Genomic DNA, 24,807 nt, shown 5'->3' on the forward strand with positions numbered 1-24,807 from the left:
ATAGGAAGGCCATTTGGGATGCTGTATCCAGCAATGCTCCCAAGAAAATTATCATCCTGAAGGCTGTTTGCTTTGATTTTTTTCGTTGATGGTGAACCCTAGGGAAATTATGAGGGTTTTGAAACAGAGAAGGTCCTGGAGCAGCTTTTCTTTGCATTCTGCCTGAATGAGGCAGTTGTCCAGATAAGGGTAAATCTGAATATTTCTCTGTCTGTAAAATGCTATGGCCAGGGCTAAGCATTTGGTGAATACTCTGGGCACAGCAGGTAAGCCAAAGGGTAGTGTAGAGAACTGAAAGTGTTGTGAGCCTTCTCTGAAGCACAGGAATTTCCTGCAGGATTCCCTTATGGGGATGTGGAAGTAGGCATCTTTTAGATCTAGGGTAACTAGCCAGGCATTTTTTGTCAGCAAAGGCAGCAGTTCCTGCAAAGTTAGCATTTTGAATTTGGGGACCACGAGGGAGGTGTTCAGAATAGAAAAATCCAAGATGGGGAGTGAAGTGCCCTCTTTTCTGGGAACAAGGAATAGTCTGGAATAAAAGCTTTTGCCTGTTTGGTCTGAGGGGACAGGTTCTACTGCCCCCTGAAATATGAGAGTTTGGACCTGTTTCAATGCCTATGCCCACTGATTTGGAGATAAGTCTGGGTACCCTCGTGGAATTGGGAGTTTGTTGAAAGAGAATTTGTATCCCTGAAAAATGATCTTTAAGACCCATTGGTCCTTTGTTACAGAAAACCAATTTCCTTTGTAGAGGGTGAGCCTTCCTTCTAGCATTTGGTGAGTAAAAGGAGGGCAGAGGTGTGTGTGTGGGGGGGGAGTCATGGAGAGTGTTTCCCATAGAAGGGTGGCTTAGAACTCCCTGCCTTTGGGGCGGAAGTGGTCCACTGTTTAGTTCTCTGCTGCCCCTGGGATAGGAGCCTGGGTGGTCTGTCCCTGCGGGGCTTACCTTGGTCCAGTCTGCTAAGTGCAGGGAAGGACCAGTGCTTAGAAGGAAAGTTCCTGCTGAACCTGGGAGGTTGAACCTGAAAGAAATATTTTACTGTTTGCACAGATTTTGTTTTGTCTTCCATCTTTTTAAGCACCTCTTCTGCCTTTACTCCAAACAAGCGGTCCTTATCCAGGGGTGCATCAACTAATTCAGACTTGACATGATCAGGAAGAGGTTGTTCCTTCAACCATGCATGTCTCCTAATGACAGATCCTGACACTGCTGCCCTGCTTGAGGCTTCTAGGGCATCATATCCACAGTGTAATGAGTGTTTGGCCACTTGGCAAGTAGAGTGCAGTAAATCTGCTAACTCTTTCGAATTGGCACAGTCAGGAAAGGTTGAAATCTTTTGTTTTAATAGTTCCAAAGTGTGTTGTTGATATTTTAACATATGGAACTGACAGTTGAGTGCTCTGATAGCCAAGGTTGCAGAGGTGTAAACTTTTTTACCCCATCTGTCCAGAGCTCTGGAATCCTTATCAGAAAGAATAGGATTCTTGGCAGAACTAGTCTTAGCTCCTTTAGGTCCCTGTGTAATGACTTCTGGGTCTGTAGTAGGACTTCTGTATAGGTATTTGTGAGAATCCAGTACTCTGTAATACCTATCAGGTTTACTGGGAGCAGGAGGGAGGGCATCAGGAGCTAAGTTGGATTCATGGAACACAGCCACCACTTCCAAAATAGGGGAGGAGTGGCCAGGGGTCTGTGTTGGGGCAGGTCTAGAAACTCTCTTAATCTTTTCTTAGACTGGGGGAAATCCTGAGATTCCCATTGGAAATGTTCCCTGAGGGTGTGAAGGGTTTCCCCAAAGGAAAGATCTTCTGGTGAGGATGCAGAAGGAATGGATTCCTCTGCATCTGAATCCTCATAAGCAGTCAGAGGTTGTTGTTCCTCTTCAAAATCTGAATAAACAGACTCCTCAGAATCCTGTTCTGTCATAATTTTGGGAGAAGGGTGTCTTTTCCTTTTAGAAGATGTGGCCTGACTACTCCTGATAAGGGAGATGAGATCCTCCGCCATTTATAGCATTTGTGCTTGAGGTGATGGAGCAGGAGCAAGATGGTGGCTGGAGGCAGTTTTTTAGGAGTGGCCTGGCTTCTAGGCCTAAGAGTATCCATCGGTCTGAAAAAATCAGTAGTTGGATGAGAAGATGCCGTTTTTTGTTTAGATTCAGTAGTGCGAGAGGCCTCCTCGGAAGCCGGTACCTGTGTCGCGGCTCCAGACCCAACCGAGGCAGAGACAGTCAAAGGCTCGGAAGACGAAGAAGATTTCTGCAGCATACCAGACTCAAAAGGGTCTCAGTAGTGGCCTGCATAGATATCAAATTGGGCATCAGGGGCTGCTAAAGCACCTTACTGAATTCCGGAGAACTGATGACCTGCTTACCGGTAGCATCGTCAGAAGGCTTAGCCTTGTGTGGTCTTTCTCTATCTTTATCTCTGCATTTTTTCAGAATGTCCATGGATTGTTGGCCAACGAATGCCATTTCAGAATGTGAAGATGGAAGAGGAAAATACCTGCCTACAATAAGAGCTCTACGTCAAATGGTTCTCACGTTAAAGACGGCACAGAACCGGCAACAGGAGACATCGTGATTTGGGCCTGAACAAGTGCCGCAGTACGAATGGAAGTCTTGGTGTGGGATCTGCTTTCCACAGGTGAGACAATTATTAACTTTTTCGGACATCAGTTACTGCAAGAAAAAAAGATCCCCAATAGGGTACTTAGCTTTAGACGTTTTCAGCTGTAATTCAAACTCTGGTAGCGACTGACCGGCACACTTGCGAACTGCTTCTGCTATGGGCTCCACGGCAAGCAAGATTGATGTTATGGCATTGGCTGCCTTGCTTTACAGCACTGACAACCTGATGTTGGACTACAGGTGACAGCAGCCAACGCAGAAAAACATTGACTCTGGTATTCGGGCTGGCTGAGGGCTACCACAGCAGGATAACCAACAGATGATGACTGCAATAGCGAAACACGAAAAACATCACGTTACACTGCATGCCTTTTTCTAGTCTGTATAACCTTTCCTGAACATAATGACCTTCCTGGCAGTCTTGCTAAATTGCATGTCCAGCTGATCAAACATTAATGGTTCCACATTCTCCCTCTAGTTCTAACAGCAATCTGTAGCACATTATTGACTACAATTCAGCATCACACTTTGTATATGTGACAACTCTCTACTGGACCAATAATCAAGGAGCCTCTATCTTCACCACTGGCATCTGTGAGGGGACATTCACTGGGAGGATAACAGGTACACACACTATCTTCTCCAGATGCAGCTCTCTGCATCAAGTGCAACTTCCCTTAAGAGCACACAGAGACCACAGTCAGTCTAGGGCTGGTTTCTCACTTTTTCTTCAGATCCCATATAGACTCCCCACTGGCACAGCTACAGAGTTAAGATCTCAGCTGAGTGACCAAGCCAAGACTTCCAGCACCTTCTCTGTCCAACCAGTGCATTGTGTCCTTGCTCAAGTAGCTGACACACACACACACACACACACACACACACACACACACACACACACACACACACACACACACACTCTTTGAGATTTGATTTACACACACACACACACACACACACACACACACACACACACACACACACACACACACACACACACACCTGGGAAAGGCTGACACAGGTTTAATAGCTATGTCCTCTTCTGCCCAGGCTATAAGGTAGTTTCCATTGCCACCAGTCACATCTGCCAGCTACCTTAAGGCCTGTAACAACTTAACAAAGGGTGTCTAATCTTACTGTGTAATATTAATATTAACACAAATGGTAGTTTGACCAAGAGCAAGGCTATTAGTAGTGGCCCACACAGTGTCATCAAATAAGTATGCAAGTACTCTCAAAACTTAAATATCTCTACACAGATCAGCCAAAATTAAATATGTAAATATATTTGACAATAAATAATAAAATAACAAGACAATACTAAATATATATCCACAGTGACATCAGAGTTCAAAACCACAGGAAACATTTAAAATAACACTGCAGTACAGGCTCATGCAAATAAAGAAAAACAAAATCTAAACTAAGCTTCGCTATATTCCTGACTACATCTAAGAGAGTTATGCTGTTCCCTAGAAACTTACTTCATTAGTACAAGGCAGATGATGTGAATGGTTCTTGTTGTCAGTTCCTTCCAAGACCGAATGCAGAATGCTCTGTCTCACTCGGAGACTTCTCAAAATCTTATCTAAAACATTACTGCTGGGATAGCTTGGAGAATGACATAATTTCTGGTCATATGACTTCTAGTTCCCAGGCAAAACTCCATTGCTGAAGCTGGCAGTATTTAGCATCTACCTGTAAAAATACTCATACAAGGGCTTTTGCTCAGATCTTTGGCAAATGCCAGAAGCCATAAAACAATTGCATTGCTTCATGCTTTCAGAGTAGCATTTAGTTCACTCCAAAGACAATACAGAAAACTTCCTATTACAGACTTTTAGTCTCTAGCTGCATTGAAACCTATCAGATAGCACAGCCTATAAAGTGATTTAATTTCAAATATTTTTCTAAAGTTTGCTGGACTGAGGTTAGCCCTCCAGATACCTCTGTTAAGATATACATTTAAATAGTTAAAATAGTGCATGTACATTTCTGTTAACTTCCAGTAGGGCACACTGTAGATACATTTTGAGAACAAGCACTGTACAAATACCTTTTCAACACAAACGTCTGTACATAGCAGTTTGATATACACCTGATATACAGTTCTAATACATTTGTAACACAAGCATCTTGTATGATATACAGTTCTAATATATTTGTAACACCAGCATCTTGTATAAATCAGTTTGATATTCACAAATGACATATAATTATTTACAAAATTCCAGCTAGCTGTGCTGGCAGTACCTCCAGTTGTCACAGTATATACCTCTAGTTTTCTGGGACTTTTGCACTGCCACACATTGATTAAATTTTTCTATGTTACACATTTAAGAATCATCTATAAAGAGAAAGCCATTATCATCCAGCCATTCATAAGGTCTCTGTACTGTCCATTGCCACTGGTGATACTTTCCTCTAGACTTACTCCTTCACTGTTTCCTATGCTTTTCAGCATTTTCTCCATTGAATTACCTCTGGATCAGCACATTAACAATTATGTTTGCACATTACTCACCTGCACACAGTGGATTTCTAAACCTTGCTGAAATTTAACAGAGCAGTGGTGCAGCGGTAGCGTTGTCCCCTCACAGCAAGAGGTTCTCCGGTTTGATTCTCGTCTGGAGTGCCTTCTGTGCAGAGTCTGCATGTCCTCCCTGAGTTTGTGTGGATTTCCATCAGGTGCTCTGGTTTCCTCCCACATTCAAAGACATGCATCTGGAGTGTTTCTCCCCAGGCCTCTGCTGAAAATTGACTATGTTCCAAGTTGGACTTTCCCGGTTAACAAATATTAAATAAATAAATAAATAAATAAATAAATAAATAAATAAGTGGGTTTCTTGAATAGCAGTATGCACGACTAAATTAATGTCAACTACTCAAATTAATCTGTCTGTCTTGTTTGACATTAGTGGCCTGTCCCATGATCTGCTGCTGTCTTAGGTTTAAGAATCCTGTTCAAACACAAAGGACCAGAACACACACATCATACAAGGGGATCACTACTGCATCCCCTCACTCTTCTTGTATCACACCAGTCCCTGAGGACAGACAAGCACTTTTATCAGAAGTTCTTCCAAGCATACTAGCTAATGTCAACACTCGAGAAGCAGAACATCAGAATTTAGAGTCTTATCTCCTCGACATCCCTTGACTGTTAACTCTACTTCCTGTCATGTTACTTTTCAGTCTGTTTGAATATCTGCTCATAATTACAACTGATGGCTTATTCCCAGTCTTTGTCTTTCTCAAAAATATATAAACTCCAAGCCCGACTGACTTCTTTCCCCAAAACTCCTGAACCAGATATGTTGGTAGCCATGTTGGAAGCCTTGACTTCATGATCACTGGGTCTCCAAGCAGCATACAATACTAGATAGGGAGGTCTAAGTGTAGAGTAGTGAAAACTTCTTGCTTTCTACTAGCAACACCCTTTCCTGTACTGCCCAGTCTGCCCCTAGCTTTCTGACCTCATGATGACCTATGTCCGTACTATTTTCCTTTTATGTTATTCTTATATTCTATGTAATAACACTGCATATGTCTCCACTAGGTTTAAACTTTCCAGATGTGTTATACTGTACTTCCTTCTGCAGAGTGTAAGCTGCTATCACATTCATATTATTTCCAGTCTGACCACCCACAGTTCCATGCTCTTCTCTGAGTTTCAGTCCTCTTTTCTCACAAGTTAACAAAGTGTTCACTTTTACAAGATATGTAAAGCATTTACAGAAAATACAAGTACATTTATAATGTGCTCTGACAGATGACTAATATATGCATATGCCCCTCAACAGTGAAATCTCTCTGAAGATGCTCCCCTCCACAGCCCATTAGAAGACATAACTAACTCAGAAGAAGCAATAGGTTGATTGAATGCAAGGAAGACGAGGCTCTACTATGAGTAATGGCCATTTAATCAATACTCCATTAATCACAGCCAAACATTTAATCCAACAACACACTGCACACAAAAAATGGTGACACTTAATATATTGCACAACATCAAAACACTTTTCTGCAAGCCCCTATTCACTTCCCAATGTGCTAGCAACCCCTGCAGCCCCAGTATCCATATATACCAATGCTGAAGCTGCTCATAATTGAAAAATAAGAGTAAAGGTGAAAAACAAATATAAAACTCACTTTGTCTCTCCTCTCTGAGTCCAGCAAACCAATTCAAAAGCACTGAATATACCACTTAGCCAGTTCTGATGCACCCAAGTACTAATCACACAAACCCAGTGATCCTTCTGTGTCGGTGCTGTGAGATTTGTTGTACCATTAAACGATGTGCAAGTTTTCTGGAAGAATGCCGTCACCTTGGTTTCTGATATCCTTTGACACTGACTGGACTCCACACTTCAATTTCCCCAATAACTTCTTGCTTAAATATTTTACATAGGAAACGTACCATGAGACAATACAATATTCTTATTGCTCTCTTTATGCACTACGGTCTCCACTTTTTAGTGAGTATAAAAATCTTCTCTCAAGGGAAAAACAGTTTCTTTTTAGAAGAATTCATCTGATGTAGCCTGTCAATACTTCCACACTTGAACTAGGCCTACACCATTATCAAACCTAACAAAACAAACAGTAAATGATCTTGCAGTCTTTCCAAGATCTGGGTGAATATGCCCTTCCCCCCAGGGACTGCGCAATTTCAAAGTTAGTATACATAATTAGCACAAGGGGTGTGAGGTGGTGTTCCTAACATGGAGGGACAGGGATGGTTACCTCCCTGCAAAAACAATGCATTTTGTTCACTTTTTAATTTACATTTTGTATGCACTGAGGCTGTTGCTCACTTTATGTTTAATTGCATGTCAATGTTTGCATTGTTGATGTTTGAAATGCTGACATTTAGGTGTTTTGATGAAAGTCAGGACACTCAAATATAGACACATATAGTTGATATCCTCATGTGTGATTGAAAGTCAGCTGATAGCACATACTGGCTTTTTTTATGCAAGACCATGATACAGTGGGGATAGGTGAACTTGCTTTTTCCCCCACTGTAGTGCAATTTCAGCACTGGTATATATAGTAAGCATTGGTTGTGGAGGGGGAGTGAAGTGGGCTTGCCCCTCAAAAACAACAACAAAAAAAGTTTACTTTAGTTTTGTATTTTTTTTTTATATATTGTATATCTTAACAGAGCTTAATGACTTCATGTACTATTTCATGTTTTTTTATTAAGGGCATACATGTGTGTGTGTGTGTGTGTGTGTGTGTGTGTGTGTGTGTCTGCGTGTGAATGGGTGCCCTGTGTATCACTGAGCAGCTGTTGATCAACTCACATATCATTGATCACAATCCAAATAAACCTTATCGATCACTTGTGTACAAGGAGAGTTGGACCTGCCCCGTCATGCATGATGCATGTTAAAGCCCATTCATGAGGTGCTCTAAGATGAATTTTGATGGGCTGTGATCAATAGTTCAATATCTGAAATAAACAGCAAACACAAACATGCACATGTCCAGGCACATGAACATGCACACACACACAAACACACACAAATAATGAAATACAGGCAACTTGTCTCTCCAAAAGAAAAAAAAAAGTTTATTTAAACCATATCAAGTTTACATTTCTAAATATAGTCAAAACTATACGCTGGTGATCCTTTTCTGCAGCACTTCTTCATCTCAGACAGGAACTGAAGGGAAATTTATATACCCTAACTGCTATTTATTTATTTATTACTATTAATTGACTAGGTAGGTAAACTGACCTACTGATACTTTTCAGTCATGAGCAACATGCAGTTAATTACATTATGCAAGCAGTACCATGATAATACTATTTACAATGACAATAATATCACAGTACAATGAAATTTTATGAAATGACAGTAAGATATAGATAATGCAGCAGTGTTTGCAGAGAGTTCCATAATAACAGCAAGTTCTTACATATGATGTGATAGTGAGTCTGAACTTAATTGTGCCAGTATATATTTAACAAATGCAGTATATTGACATATCATAATTCATTAAAAATGCCTTAAAGCCCTATCCATTATTTAATACAGCCTTAAAAGTCATGTTATCAACTTAAAAAAAAAACTTTCCAAAGTTGAGGACCAATAAGGTGTTCTATAAGTGTCACAAGCTGCTTGCTACAATTCAGCTTCTAAATGACAATATAATTCCAATATTGTCAGCTGCAACATCCCCATGGCTTCATAAATTCATGCTGGTGTAGTATTCATACCCCATCAACACCTGCCAATTATGCTCCCTAACAATTTGTGAGAAGGGCAACCTCCCCACTGCCCTGCCCTAGTTACCTCAATGCCTTTTTTAGCAGAGGGTTATATTTTGTCCAAAACTTGAAACAGGAAATCTGTACATCCAATGTTTTCAACAGACTGCTTATATAATGCATTGTACTCATTTTTTCTATATAGCATATAACATTCATTAGTTTTTCTTGTAAACAATTGATACATTTTCTTGTATAAAACATATCTCAATTTTTTGCATTTGTTAAGTGTACCAATAGTGGGTTCTGCTGTCTGCATCCTCCTTAAATCAATCTATATGTCCATCAACCGGATGGCCATACCTGTTTTGTTACTGAATTTAGACTATGAACATATCCTACATTTGTAAGCACCACTGTTTAAAGTAGGCTTTCTAGAACAGCTTTAATATTGTTTCATTTGGATAAGTAAAACAAGAGGACTCCCCAGTAATCAGTGCCAACTGTAGATCCCCTAAAAGTACTACATAGTTATATTTATAATCTGTTGCATATCTATAGAAAATTCTAGTACAAACCAAATTTTAATACAATAGATTGAGATGATGTGAGGTATTGCCAGCTATGCCAAGAGAAGTAGGGCAGTGGATGGGTAACATATGCCAGCATAGCTAGCTGGAGTTTTGTAAAGAATTATATGTCATTTATACATTAAACTGATTTGTGCAGATGCTTGTGTTGAAAATGTATTTGTAAAGCTGCTTGTGAAAAATATACCAACTGTGGGTCCGGGACTGCATCACATCATCAAATGATCTATTCATTGAGTGCCTCTTCATCAAACTTTATTTGTTGGAATCTCTATCCATCAATCACTTTAGCAAATCTTTTCCCAGGGGGAAAAAAGTGGGCCATCACTGGGAATTTGCCCCTTTTCCCACTGTAGTGAGATCTCGAAGTTGACATATTTAGTTAGTGGGGTGGTGGTGGGTGTAGCACTCCATCAGAGTGGGTTTTAAATTTTGTGATTTTTGTAACAATCGGTAGTTGGCCTAGTGGTTATTTTCCCTGGGAAAAATTTGCTAAAATGATCGTTTGATGGATAAAGGTTTTGACAAATAAAGTTTGATGAACAGGCATTCAATGAATAGGCCATTCGATGATGTGATATAGACCCCAGTGGGTCTTGCTGGACATAAAAAGAAATAGATCTGTATGTCAGGATATACTGTAACTGTTGAAATTAATATATTGTAACAGAGGATACTGGAAGAGAAGAGGTTAATCTCAGTCCAACTAACTTTGAAAAATAGTCTGAAATTAAATTACCTGGTTTAGGCCATAAAGATTGTATCTTACAGTTCTGATTGCAGACAGAGATGAAATGTCTTTGAAAACCAATACCAGGAATCCTACTGTAACTTGGGACGAACTAATTGCTACCCTGCAAGTGTGGAAGTTTTAAAATGGTTTTATAGCTTCCAAATGCTATAACATATTTCAGCAAAGCTCCATCTGTATGTATGGTAACACCTATGTGCTATATCCTGGTTCAATTTCTAGTAAAGGGGTAGTGTGGGAACCAGAGTCAGATGACCAGATGTTTGTTATGTCATTCTGTAATCTAGCACTGAAATGATGTCTTAATACTAGATGAGATAGAAGTCTCAGGGCAGTCTGTTTTTGAAATAAACTAAGAAGGAAGACCACTCACCCACTTTATCTTATTATGTTCTAGTAAGTGAACTAGGGGCCAGTAATTCTTTAGATCAGTCAGGAACATATAGTGAGATTAGTTAAGTATTGCTTTTTTGTATCTGTGTGTACCTTTCCATCTGTGCTATTTTTAATATTTCCTGTGATTGAAACTCTGGTGTTTATTGTAAATAGATATTTAGTATTTTTACATTTTTTATTACTTATTATTAAACATAGTGAAACTTTGATCTTTTAGAGAACATTTTAACCTTTGAGCATACCTATATTTATTTGGTGACACTATGGCTGCTCCTGAAAGTCTTGCTCCATTGGTCAAACACTACCATTTGTATTACTATTAATTCTTCTCAGTATAATTGGGTATCCTTGTAAGGGCCTTAGAGTAGCTGGTTTTGGAGTGTTCTGGTGGCAGTACCTACCTTATAATCTGGTCAGAGTGGCATAACTGGTAAATATGTGCCAGCCTTTCTCAGCTGTGTGTGTGTGTGTGTTTTTGTGTGTGTGTGTGTGTGTGTGTGTGTGTGTGTGTGTGTGTGTGTGTGTGTGTGTGTGTGTGTGTGTGTGTGTGTGTGTCAGCTACTTGGTACAGGGACCCAGAGCACTGTTTTTATAGACAGGGTGGTAGAGGACTTGTCTTGGAACACTCAGCTGAGGACTCATCTCTAGAGCTGTGCCAGTAGGGAGTCTTACTCTGGGCTTGGAGAGAGAGAGAGAGAGTGAGAAAGAGAAAGGGGGGGGACCCAGCCCCAGACTGAGTGCGTTCCCTGTGTGCTCTTAAAGGAAACTGTGCTTGGTTCAGACAGCTGTATCTGAAAATACTGTGTGTATCTATTTTTGCCCCAAGTGAATGGCCCTCACCAGTGTTAATGGTGATGATTCAGGCTCCTTGATTACTGTCCCAGAGCAGGGACATCACATAGGCATATTAGGTTGTTCAGTTCATCTATTAGTATTGACCATGGAGAAATATGGATTATATTTAGAATTTCTGTGCTTGTACTTTCTGTACCTATTTATCTATGAAAGTCATTCTGCTGTCAAAATCTGTTCTTGATTTCCTCTAATTTTATGTATACAGATTCTGTTCTCATCATTCCACTGAGAAGTCTTAAATAACTGTGACTTAAGTATATTATTTTTAATGAAATTTGAATGTAAGCTTGCACAATGTAATTAATTTTCTTAATTGATTTGCTGTGGATAGTGGTTTGAAATGGATTATCCATCTTATACATAATAACATCTAAAATGCATTTGCTTACTATTAATACCAAATATGAAAGACTTTCCAATTAACTTAAAATTGTCTTAATCTTCTGTTCTTTTCCCTGTGGTAGATGTTATCAAAAATGAAAGTAAACATTTATGTTTACTCATTAATGTAAAACATAAATATGCTCACTTTCTCAGTTGTTCATAAAGGCATTAGCATAGCATTGCTGTGACTTGTAGAAAGGCTAATTAAAATGATCAGCAAGATATGTCATACAGTAGTAGTTACAGATGGTAGCTCTGTAGTAATATTAGTGCACAACTATTTGATTTTTTTCTATGTGTCAAAAGATAATTGTAAAGGACTTGAAAGTTGGCATATCACTGAACTGCTGCAGTGGCTACAAGCATCATTTTACTGATTATTATAATAATTATTTTATACTAACACTGCAATAAATGCATTATTTGCTATACAACTTCAAAATGCAAAGACCCTAAGTACATTAAATGTTAACAATATTACAGCAAATAAGATATTCATCCATCCATCTATTTTATCTCAGTTTCCAAAGCCACTATTGTGAAATTCAAAAACAAACATGACTAAAATAATTTAAAAACTCACTGCTTTTTACTTTGACATTTTTAAGTTTGAAATATTTATACATTTTTTAAATGTCTTAACTCAGTTGCTTTTCATTTTTCACAAACAAAATTTATCAATGTAATGCTATGCTTCACATACCAAGTCCTACAATTGCATATAATTCTGAATTACCAGTGTTGTGCAAATTAATATTTGGCATTGACAAATGATTATTTAAACTGTTACCTTAATTCTTTCTTGATTGATCTAAACTCCTTACATACTACACATTATCATTCCAAGGAGTTGTTCTGGGAGACTTCAGTTGTCTTAATTATGAATACAGATGACTATAAGAAATAATTACGACTGGTTTGTGTCCCTAATAATAGTTTTTGGTCTATGCAAAGAGGAAAAATTTACACCGTCCTCTTCGAAATGCAGTAATATTCTTTATCTGGCATTTTTATCAGAAAAAAAATCAGAACTCTAAGTACAGTATGATTGGTTAGGAGGAATCATCCGATGATTGAAATGTATCTGTGTATAAATCACAGTAGGATGTAGAAAAGTAAAATGTCAAGCATTATCGTATCAAAGATGCTGCCTTTTTTGGGACAGCAAAAATAAAAAAGAAGTGGGTCGCAGCAACAATTCAGCCCAACAACAGAACCATGTAAATAGTACTATATACAACAAAAAGGAATAGAGAGAAGTTTAATAAAGTAAACTAGCAGGTCAACACACGACAACATACAGACAAAAACATATATATATATATATATATATATATATATATATATATATATATATATATATATATAAACAAGGAATTAAAAAAAGCAGAATGTGCAAAAGTGTAAAATCAAAGAAAAAAATTATTTCCTAAAACCATACTAAGCCAACTAACGGACATAGGAAGCAATGAAGTAAAAAGCTATGTTTTAATGTTGCTTTTTTTTGGCCCCAGTATGTTTAGCAGTGTGACAACCTTATCTTTACCAAGGCTAACCATGATGACTGGATGTGTACCTGCAAGTTCATTCCCAGCCTAACATGTCTACCCTCCCCAGACGCAGTACTGTCATCTTGAGGGTGGTAATTTGGTAAGGCACACATGATCTTCACATTAGCTTGCCCTGTACTTCCTATGGTTCTACAACACTATAATAATGTAGCAAGATGAAGGAATATGAGAAATAAAGGAAAAACAATCAATAAAGCAGAAGAATACATATACATTGATAAAAACAAACTATGTCTTCCATCATAACCCATTTTACAAACACAGTTGAAGATGAAAATAAGGTAAAAACAGACATAGCATTTCACTTGACAACAGTCAATAACATGGTAGCAAAAATTGCTAAGAAACTAAAGGATAATGTCTGTGTAGCAGGCACGTTGGGAAACTAAAGAATAATATCTAGGTATCAGGATAGCACAACTAATATAAATACACACTCTAGGAGGTTTAATGTTATGTTATTACATGCTTTTAGTCCTGTAACGTCTAATGCCCTTTAAATTTGAATGTATGTTTCTATGTTACTGTATGTATTTAAACAGTAAAATGAGATAGCCAGAAGAGCAAAAACTAAGGACCCATAAGCTTACAAAGCAGTTTTTATAATCTCATAATAACACGCATTTTGAAACTAGCGCAATAGGAACTAAATAAAAAATAATAACCAGTACGTCTTCTGAAAAAAAATCAAGCAGCACATTCATGCATCTAGCTATTCAGCAAGTGGATGTGGGAAATCAGACTAATGTTCTGTATCTTGACTTGAGCAATGCGTTTGATTTGGTGGGTCTCAGAAGACTGATGAATTAATATTGTTTGGTACCAATTCCCCTTTGACAAAATGGATAAAGAAATAATGAACAGGAGATTTTGGAGGATGAGACTGAAAGAAGAAAAAGGAAAATGTTATCACCTTGAAAGACATTTTTCATGGGGAGCAGCTTCATATCTCTTCCATTTACAGTACAGATCGAAGTTTTCAGTCATAATCCCTGTGTACCAAGTGTGCTTACGATGTCAAAACATCCATGACTATAACTTCAACAAGATGATAGGCTGCTGCAAGACTCATTTGGCATAGTTCATAGCAGGTCTCAGGAAAATGGTACTTCATGAAAAAAAGTGATCTGTGGCCTTTTAATATGTAGGGCTATGGCATGGGTAATACTACAGTCACTGATACAATACTGTAGCTTAGGAATCATTATATAAAAATAGCTGAACATGGACAAGAAAATATGTAAATAAGCATCTGTCATAGCTACACTCATTTTAGATGCATAACTTTCAAGGATGAAAATGTATTTTTGGCAATATTCAAAAACTTGTGCAGGACAAAGATGAAACAATGTCTTTGTATGATCAAAGCACAAGATAAATATGGCAATGGTACAAGAAAAAAAATTAGAGACTGCATATAAAGAAGATAGTAGAAACAGAAATCTTCACAGTACAATGCTATGGAAATTTAACAGCTGTCTGTCACTACAGGAGAATAAGGAACGCTTTGATTACAACCTACAGAATCAGAAAGATAGGCTGTCATTTCAAAAACTTGGAATAGGGACATTTTCAAGCTCTAAGCAGCCAAAGGGGAAAAAAGTGCAAGAGACGATTAAAATAAAGATGAAGAAAAATCTGATGAAACACACAGGTAATAGTATAGCAGTGGGAACATTTGAATGACCTTACTGTATATATTAAAAATGTATACAGTGTATAAACATATCAACATGGGATAATATTTAAGAAGCTACTAAATTAAGTAATGAGGAATGGGAATTTAAGCCACAAAGATATAGAGGCTGGAAAATGAAACAATGTAATTCTGTGTGGCAGGAATAAATGATGTTGAATGAACATGTTTTAGGTTCATAGGTTCATACTAGGCTATCTGCCCTAGGGCATTTATAAGCCTAGCCAGAGTGTATCTGGCTTTCGCCACCCATTTTAAATTAATTTTGCTATGCCCTTTTTCAAAGTTAGTATACTGTGCCTCTGTCTAACAGTGACACAGAAGTGATACCCGGGGTAAACCTACGATCTCCCATCCACTCATCAAGATTCCTCTTGAAGAGAGTCAATGAGGGACTCTGCCTAACCTGGACTGGGATTTTATTCCAGAGTTAAGGGAGCCTCTGGGTTATGAATCTGTCCCTCCAGCATGTCCTATTTATTTCAGTGCTGAGGTTCAAGTCTCTCGAGCGCATAACTGGATGGGATTTGGATTTTCTGAGGTGCAGCATGTCCATTAATTCCGGGTTGGACATGGCTTTATACGTCAGGCACAGATCACCTCTTGAGCAGGCGGTATGCCACTGAGTAGAGCTGGAGTTTCTTTAACTGGGCAGCATATGGCATCTGTTTGAGCCCTTTGATCCTCTTGGTGAGGTACTTTTGGGGTCTTTCCAGTTGCTGCAGGTGTCTGGTAAGGTATATCCCAAAAGGGGCATTGTACTCAATTATGGGCCTGATAAGGGATGAGTAAAGAGGCACGATGACCTCCCCTGATCTAGATGTGAATCCCTTCATGATTAGGTGGGCTATATAAAATGTTTTTCTAACCACTTTGGCCACGTGGTTGTCAAATGAGAGATTGCTATCAGCTTGGGTCCCCAGGTCCCTAATTACTTCTTCTGTACTTAATGGATTACCACCTATGTGGTAATTTGTGGGCACTTTGTTTTTGCCAAAGGGGATGACTATACGCTTTTTGGCGTTTAGCTTGAGGCCATGGCTCTGGCACCAGTTGTCTGTTTCTATGAGGCCCTTTTGGAGGATGCTTGTGTCAGCTGGAGAGTCGATTATGGCACCCAGTTTGCAGTCATCTGCGAACTTGGTTAGGCACAGTCCTTCCATGTTGGCCTGTACCTCTGAGAAATATATACCGAACAAGAGATGTCCCAGGACTGAGCCTTGTGGGACGCCACTTGTAACTGGTTTGGAGTCTGACATGGCTCCAGCAATTCTAACCATGTGGGTTCTGTCCTTGAGCCAGTTTGCAGCCCATCTAGTGACATAGGGGTTTATATATAAGCTGGTGAGCTTATCTATAATGCCTGAGTGGGGTATTGTATCGAAGGCTTTTGCGAGGTCCAGGTAGGCTGTGTGGACCACCTTCACCTCGTCAATGGCCTTGGTGACTGTTTCAAAGAAATCGACCAGGTTTAAGAGGCAGGATCTGCCCTTAACAAAGCCAAACTGGGTAGGATCCAGTGTCTGTAGGTCCCCAATATCTTTATTTATGAGGTCCATGATGATCCTTTCCATAGCTTTGCAGACCAAGCTAGTCAGGCTTATGGGGCGATAGTTTCCAGGATCCGTTGAGGCACCACCTTTGTGGAGAGGGACCACTGTTGCTGTATGTCACTCTTTGGGTGCATATCCTGTAGTAAGGCTGAGACTGAACTGTAGTTTTATGTTTGGGTTTAGCTCTTCTTGGAGTTCATGTACGACGCAGCCCAGGACACCATCTGGTCCCATTGATGCTGTGTTTTTTACTTTGGAGAGGGCGGCTCTTACCTGAGCATCTGAGATGTCAGTGGGGCAGCACTCTGCTGGGATAGATATTTGCCCTTTTGGTGGGGAGGGGGGGGGAGAAGTTTGTGCTGAACCTGTCAGCTAGGATGTTGGCAATGTCTGTGGGTTCAGTGTATTTTTAGTCATTTTGGACTAATTCTGAGCATATCTGGGAATTCCCACCCAGGTTCCTAACATAACTAAAGAAAGCCTTGTGATTATCCTTAGTGTCCTGTGCAATTTTTCTCTCGAAGCTGGCCTTAGACGATTTTATGAGTGCCCGTAGTTTTTTGCTAATACTGATCAGAGATGCCTTCCCTTTTTGGGATTTTGCTCTATCATGTAGTAGCTTCCTCCTTCTATTGTATAGTTTGTTTATGGCTGGGGTCCACCAGACAGGACGTCTGCCTTTGGAGGATTGGGTCTTGGTTTTATTTGGGATTGCATGATCCATGCATTCCTGAAGGTGTTCATAGAATGCGTTTATAAAGGATTCTGCAGTTTGGACCGTATTTTCCACAGGCCCGGGGGCTTTGAAGGATTCCACCTCGGTTTTGAGGAGTGTAAAATTTGCTTTAGAGAAGTTTTTCACTGTGGTTTTCTGGGCAGGGGTGGGGTCGGGATGTGAATATCCAGTGAGATTAGTTTATGGTCTGATCTTACCAGTGAGGGATACACTTCTGGTCTGGAGCATAAAGTCCCCATGTTGGTGATGATCAGGTCCAGTATGTTTTCCCCTCTTGCGGGAGTGGTAACAAGTTGTTCCATAGCATTTGAGTTTATAAATTCCAGGAACCTTTGGGCTAGGGTGTTGGAGCTAGAGTAATGCTCCCAGTCTATGTTTGGGTAGTTGAAGTCACCCAATATAATGGTGTTTGGAGAGACCTTCATATTTTCCAGTGTTCTCAGGAAGGCCGAGTGGGGTTCCTGGGTTTGGGAGGGTGGTCTGCAGCAGGCTATAAACTGGAAGGCAGTTTTACCCACTGTTAGTTGCACATGGATAGTCTCTGATGCTTTGTGCTGTACCACCAACCTGGAGGTGTGGGTATCTTTGACGAATATTGATACTCCCCCTCTTTTGTGGTTCGGTCCAAGTTTTGGGGCCAAAAAGCATGGTATGAGGTATAACCTGGTAGTGCTGGGGTGCTCTCGGGAGCCTTGAACCAGGTTACTGTTACTGCACAGATATCGATGTTCTCCATGCTAAGGAGAGTTTCGAGTGTGTGCATCTTGAGGTTTAGACGTCTGGCGTTGAGTAGCATTACTCTTAGTTTCATATCCCTTGTGATACCTATGGAGGTGGGTTTGTCTTTTGAGCCTTGCCTAAAAAAGGCACTATGGGGGTAGCAAGAGCCTTTGCCAATATCCAAAAGCCCAGGGGTGACAGGTGCAAGCCGTCCCTAGCAAAGCATCGTGGCTTGTCGAGCATGTCATCCCAGGCTGACAGGCATTGGATCCCCTTTGAATGACACCAATACTTAAGCCAATTGTTGAAATTGATCATCTTTTCTTCATATTGTGGCATCATTCTTGGTGAGGGTAAGATGCTACTCAAGGTCAGGGTCATACCGGCCTGGGCTACATGCTCAGAGAGCTCCTCTATGTCTCTTTTCATGTAGTCCAGGGAGGTACATCTCAGGTCATTCACACCATGACTGAGTCATATTTGTACTTGCCTTGGAGTGACCTGAGTGCTTGTGTTATGTGGCGGATCCTAGCGCCCGACAGGCAGCTCACCATGACCTTCTCCTTGTTCAGCCTGGTGAGTGAGACGTCAGTGTGCCTGACGATAGAGTCACCTATTACAAGTGTATCAGGTGTGTTGTTTAGCCTTAACGGCTGTGACTGTTCGGCACACTGGCTTTGTGAGCTATGTGTTGCATGTGTTTTGTTTTGGGGTAGCGGTTGCTTGGGTGTCTGCTTTGGAGGTCTCTGCTGCTAAGGCAGATCTTTATTTAGAGCCTCCGAGTATGTTTTTGTGTGTCTGTGTTTGGTTTGCTGTCTTGGTAGGTCTATGTGAGACTGGAATTGTACTGAGTGTGGTTTCCTTCTCCTCCTGACTGGTTATGCTAGTACTGAGTTGAGAGAGCTTAGCCTCCAGTTTGGCTATATGGTTGCATCTCTCACATGTGTTGGAATTTGTTGGGAGGAGGAGAGGGTTGTCTGTGTACATGAGGCAGTTGTAACATTGCCTCAAGATTCCCAGATTCACCAGCTGGACCGGAGAGGAGATTGACAACTGACCTTTGGACATGCTAGAATAGTATTGGGAATTCCTTTATAATTGAAAAAAGGGCTAATGGGGAACAAGGTACTCAAGAAGAGTTTGTGAGGTTTTACATGAGGGAAGGTTATAAAAATAACTGGTAAGCTACTGATAAAATAACATTGTACACAAGGAAATACATTTGCCAGATAGCTGTTGGACTTTTACATATTTTTACCTAAGACAATCTGCAAAGATATTTTTAATTAAAACACGTTTAAAAACAATACCTGTCAATTAATCATCCATGAACCAGTTTTGCCCAACTCTGCGGCATACAGGGATAAAGGCCAGACTATGACCCATATCATGCCACTCAATAGCAGGAGAGCTGGTAGAACAGGGAAGCGGGGTGGCAATTGAGCAGTTTATACCAGCTCATACATCCTGGGGGAGAGTGCTGCTTTTACTGGTCAGTTGATCTGCTCCCATGCAAGAAGAGGATTGCCAACATAGGGCTGGCGGACAAAGGCTTGACAATTCCAAGCTAGTGACAGTAGTTCTTATGGTACATACTTTTATGAGCATGCACAGACTTGAGGAAGGCCTTGGAAGGCAACCATGGTGACACAGGCACCCATGACAGTTACCAGGGCCAGGGTTAGGACCAAAACAGAAACATTCCCATGGCTACTTGTATGATAGCCATGCCACAGATTATTCTGACCACAACAATGAAGAACAAATGGATAAAGATGATGGAATTGGTCATCATAAGGGTCAGCAGCCAGGACAAGAATATAAAAAAAATCAGAACTACTTTGTGGTATCATGTTTTGGACAGCAAATTTTATTCTTGCGCGGTATCATGTTTTGGACAGCAAATTTTATTCTTGCAGAGAGTCTTTAGAAGAACTTTTACACAGATATACTGTGAAACAATAAAGTTAAGACATTTGTGTGAAACAATAAAGTTAAGACATTTGCTAAAATATATGAATGCATCCCAGAAGTAATGGCAATTTTAAGCATTTCAGATATAACATACAGGGCAGATAAGTTTTCATAATACCTAGTTAACATGAATCATGCCATCCTACAAAACTGTGTGATCGCATCTTGTGGCAACCCATTACACTGCCAAGAAAATAAGACACGGTATCAGTTTTGCTAATACTAGCCAGCACCATGGTATATAGGGGTAAAGCCCTGATTATGACGCAGGTGACCTAGGTTTGACTAGCAGCCTGGTTACTGGAGGACCTCAGCAAGGGGAGGGGGTGAGTAGTAATGAGTCACTATTTGTTTATCTGTCTCAGAAGGAGGGGAAGGTGCACATATCTGGGATATCCTACCCTTGTTAGAATCCCTACTCGAAACAGAAGAGTACATTGCAGCACTTGCTATAAGCAGGCAGCTGACTGACATTCCATTGTAACTAACATCAAATCCAAAGGGATCACATTAAGGTGGCTCCACTCAATGTCAAAAGTCTCAACAACAAAATGCATGACCCCTGGGGCTCTCCTGCATTTGGAGAACATTCATGTCTGTGAAATTACTTAAATTTGGTTTAAATGTTCAAAAAGAACCCCCTCCCAGGTTTTGTGCTTACCACGTTTTGAGACCCACTGCTAACTATGGTGACATCTTCATATTTGTTAGGGACCATATCACCTTTACATAGATTCCCAGTGACCTACAGATTTAACTCGGCTCCATAGATGCAACATTAACAGGACATGCTGGAGAAACAGATATGTCTCCCAGAGATTGCCACTCCTCTGGAGCAAACTCTGAATTCACGTAAAACAGAGCTCCTCAATAACCTTTTTAAGCTTAACTTAGACAACTGGATGGCAGACTGTAAATTTACCCTGGGGGAGGGTGTCATCTATGTCCCTCTTGGATAAGGGCAGTCAGTGCTGATAACAGACTCGTGCTGCAAATATAGACCATACAACTTGGTCAATAAGGGAACAAGGGTATAGGACGGCTAGGCTTATAAAGGCCCTAGGGCCAATAGCTTAGTAACCTCCTATGAACCAAATTACACTGAACAAAATCATAAGTTTGTAGCCTGTTACAGAGCACTCTCTTTGTCCTTTGATAATTATGTAAGGTTCTTAGATGTAATCGATAAACAAAAAAACTCCATTATTTTGGGAGACTTAAACTACTCATCAATAAATGAGAGCACCTACACCTCAAATGTAACATGTATTATAACTGACCTGATTAACTATAGCATTAAAAGTCTCATTAGGCTACACCTGCAGCAGTTTGGCTTTGTCAAGAGTAGCCCCTGTCTAATGAATATGGTTAAATTCTTTGAAAGTGTAACACAAGCTGTTGACATAGCTGTGCTACACATATAGCATACCTCAGTCTGGCCAAGGATTTAGACATTATACCCCATACCAGCATAGTTGGTAAATTCAATGTACTATAAATAGATCCCAGTGTGGTAAGATGGACAGCAAACTGGATAAAGAATAGGACCCATATGGTACACGAAGCAGATGTCTCATCAGTGAGCATGAAGGTAGCCAGTGATGATGCAGGGCTCCATGCTGAGAGTCCTTTCATTTGGCATATACTTTTCTGACCTCCAGACTAGAAAAAAAGACTTCTGCCTCTCCAAGTTTGTCGATGACTGTAAACTGGTAGTCATTATTGAGTTACCCTCTTACACTCAAGCCCTGTAACAAGAATTTACACTTCTAAATACTTGGTATGATAACAACGGACTTGAATTAAAAATGTAACATTGTCTCATTTGGTAAACTATCCCAACTCCAGCATATAACAAAGCCAATGCCTCACTTCAGAATGAGAATGCTGTTAGACAGATTGCTACTTGGGTGGATAATTCCAGTAGTCACACAATGTCAGTAGTCAGGAAGTTCTGTTTAACACAGCTGATCACTGAGGGGCTATCTTCCAGATCCAAAGAGATCATTGTCTCGTTATATTCAACTTTAATTAGATCAGTTACTGAATGCAATGCCCACTTTGGGATACACCCCATTAGATATATCAAACAACTGGAAAGACCCCAAAGGTTCTTAAGTAAAAGATTACTGGCTTAAAAACCTTAAGCTACCAGAAAAGACTGGAAGCACTTACCTTTATTTAGTATCTTACAGACTCCTGAGAGGAGATCTATGCCTTGTTGTTTATGCTATTAGGGACCTAGTGGTCCTGGATCATTTTGCATCTCCAAAAATAGAACAGTGCCACAAATACCAGAAAAAAAGGATCCAAATCTTCACCAGCAAATAAATAAGGCAAGGAGGAAAGATAGGTAGATTACACTGCACTTTTCTCACCTCTTAAATAGATCTCAGTGCGAATTAAGCAGTCTGATACATCATAATCCTGCAGTGGAAACTGGATGATTGGAGAGGTATATACAAATTCACCCCTGGCTTGACTCACAGAAGTAGGTAGACACCTGTGCAAAAGACCATTGCACACCAAACTCTGAGCATGCGACTGGGAATACACAGTGATAACATTTAAGGCTTAAATCTAAAACTAAAAATCCTGAAAGAATGGATAACAGCACCACCTCTGACATTCAACCTTCACCCCAGAAGGAATGACATGTAGGCATATACAGGTAAGGTGTTTTTAATTTACAGTGCTTGGTGTTCAATGGCTTTAGCACAGGTACACAACCTACGTCTGTGAGTGATGCAACTTCTCAGAATAGGATCATACAAAATACAAGGTAATAAGAGTCTTGCGACCATTTATGCCTTGCCAATACCCCCCACCCCTTAGACTGAACCTCCTCTTTTTAGAAGGGTCAGGCTAGTCAAACCAGGGTTGAATCCAGATCTTGCCTGGTTGGGGGGGGGGGGGGGTGATTGGCCAGTTGTACAGACAGAAGGGGAGACTTGACAGTTACAAGAAACCAACAGCAGAGGTATGTACCAAAAATGTTTCGTTTCTAATCTAAGTTTTCTCTTCTCTTTAACCATTCTAAACCGCCAGTCCCATTAATGCATTCTTGTTACATCTCTAAACTCTAAAGAATTCCTAGAATCAGCAGTCTTTCCATAAAGCAAACATAGCACAAATCATCAAAGTCTTCTAGCAGTGGTGAGTCATATACATCTTAAAGCTAGTCAGACTGCAGGCATTAATTACCTTTCAAATGTGCTCAGTTTTAGTTTTTCAAACTCACTGCTGTTAGCAAAATGTTCAGATCATAACACACACCTGTAAACATAAGAAAAAGTGCCAACTTCACTTCATCAGTGGTGAGAATCACAGTAGCCAGCCACATACTGCCAGGGATCAAATCTTTTAACTGTTCTTTGTATGCCTGTAAGTAACTTGGCTAAAATACAACAAATTAGATGAAGAAAGCAAGCTGTAAAATAACAACATCTGACCTATATATGGCTACATGTTAAACACGTGTGCTGATAAACTAATTAAAATGATGTACTGAACTACAAAACAAAGGAAGTCCCATTTTATAAACATTTTAATTAGTTTAAATAAGTATAACAATGACTGTAAATTTTCTCACACTCTACATTTAACTTTTTAAACAATTTATTACATTAAAATATATTTAAGTGTATTGAGCATAAGCTTCAGATCAAACATTTTTAATACAGGTTTTATATAACTGCTCGGCAGTCATGCTAAGACTGGACTGTGAGAAGCCACAACAAGATCAATACCAGTAATAACTTTTCTCTATTTAAGGATTAGTACATAACAGGTTGTTAATGTATTTTTAGCCTTCATATGTCCTGTGAGGTACAAGGTGAAATCAACTCCTTAAACACCTTAGAATGAATAACATCTTATCAAAGAGAATATCTTATAGAGCATTACTTCTTTATGCAGTGAGCCTCTTGGTGAAAAATACTATGTGGATACAACTGGAATGTGGAAGAGCACACAAGGGTTATTATGTACATTTAAGGGCTCTTATGAGTTGGTTAGAGAGACACCCCTATGATATGTTTACAAAAACACTAGTTAAGTAGGAGAGGTTTTCTGGTGTTAAATTTAGTGACCAATGTTTATGAACAATATAAAATTACTAAGCTGCCAAATAGCAGTTACACACACACACACACACACACACACACACACACACACACACACACACACACACACACACACACACACACACACACTCTTACATACACATAGGCGCACTGACAAGTAAGTTTAGCGTATTTCAATACTTCATTAATCAAGCAGTGATTCTTACTGTAAATGCTGCTGTGACACTCACTCAGCTGTTATGATATAGACATAGGGGAATGACTTTATAGGTTCATAGGTTGGTACTACGCTATCGGCCCTAAGGCCTATGCAAGCCAAGCCATAACAATTCCCTGGAAATTTTTTCCCACAATATTTACTTCTCTGGACCCCTGTCTAGCAGGGCGACTGACATGATCCCTGGGGTGAATTTCCTATCTCCCATCCAATCATCAAGGTTCCTTTTGAAGAGGGCCAATGAGGTGCTCTGCTTGACATGTATGGGCAGTCTATTCCAGAGTATGGGGAGTCTCTGGGTCAGGAACCTATCCCTCCAGCATGTTTTGTTCATTGCGATGATAAGGTTTAGATCCCTGGAGCGTGTGGCTCTGAGGGATTGGGATTTCTTTAAGTGGAGCATGTCCAACAGCTCAGGGTTTGACATGG

General features: G+C 39.9%; 1 protein-coding gene across 1 annotated transcript in view; it reads right to left on the reverse strand.

Moving 5' to 3' along the window:
- TACC2 (transforming acidic coiled-coil containing protein 2) overlaps positions 1-24,807 on the reverse strand; it is a gene marked incomplete in the record, with an annotated part of 1,481,681 nt that overhangs the window by 950,062 nt on the left and 506,812 nt on the right.

This window comes from Protopterus annectens, chromosome 14.part0 (assembly GCF_019279795.1).
Source record: "Protopterus annectens isolate FY-2018-M chromosome 14.part0, PAN1.0, whole genome shotgun sequence".
Taxonomy (NCBI): Eukaryota; Metazoa; Chordata; order Ceratodontiformes; family Protopteridae; genus Protopterus; species Protopterus annectens.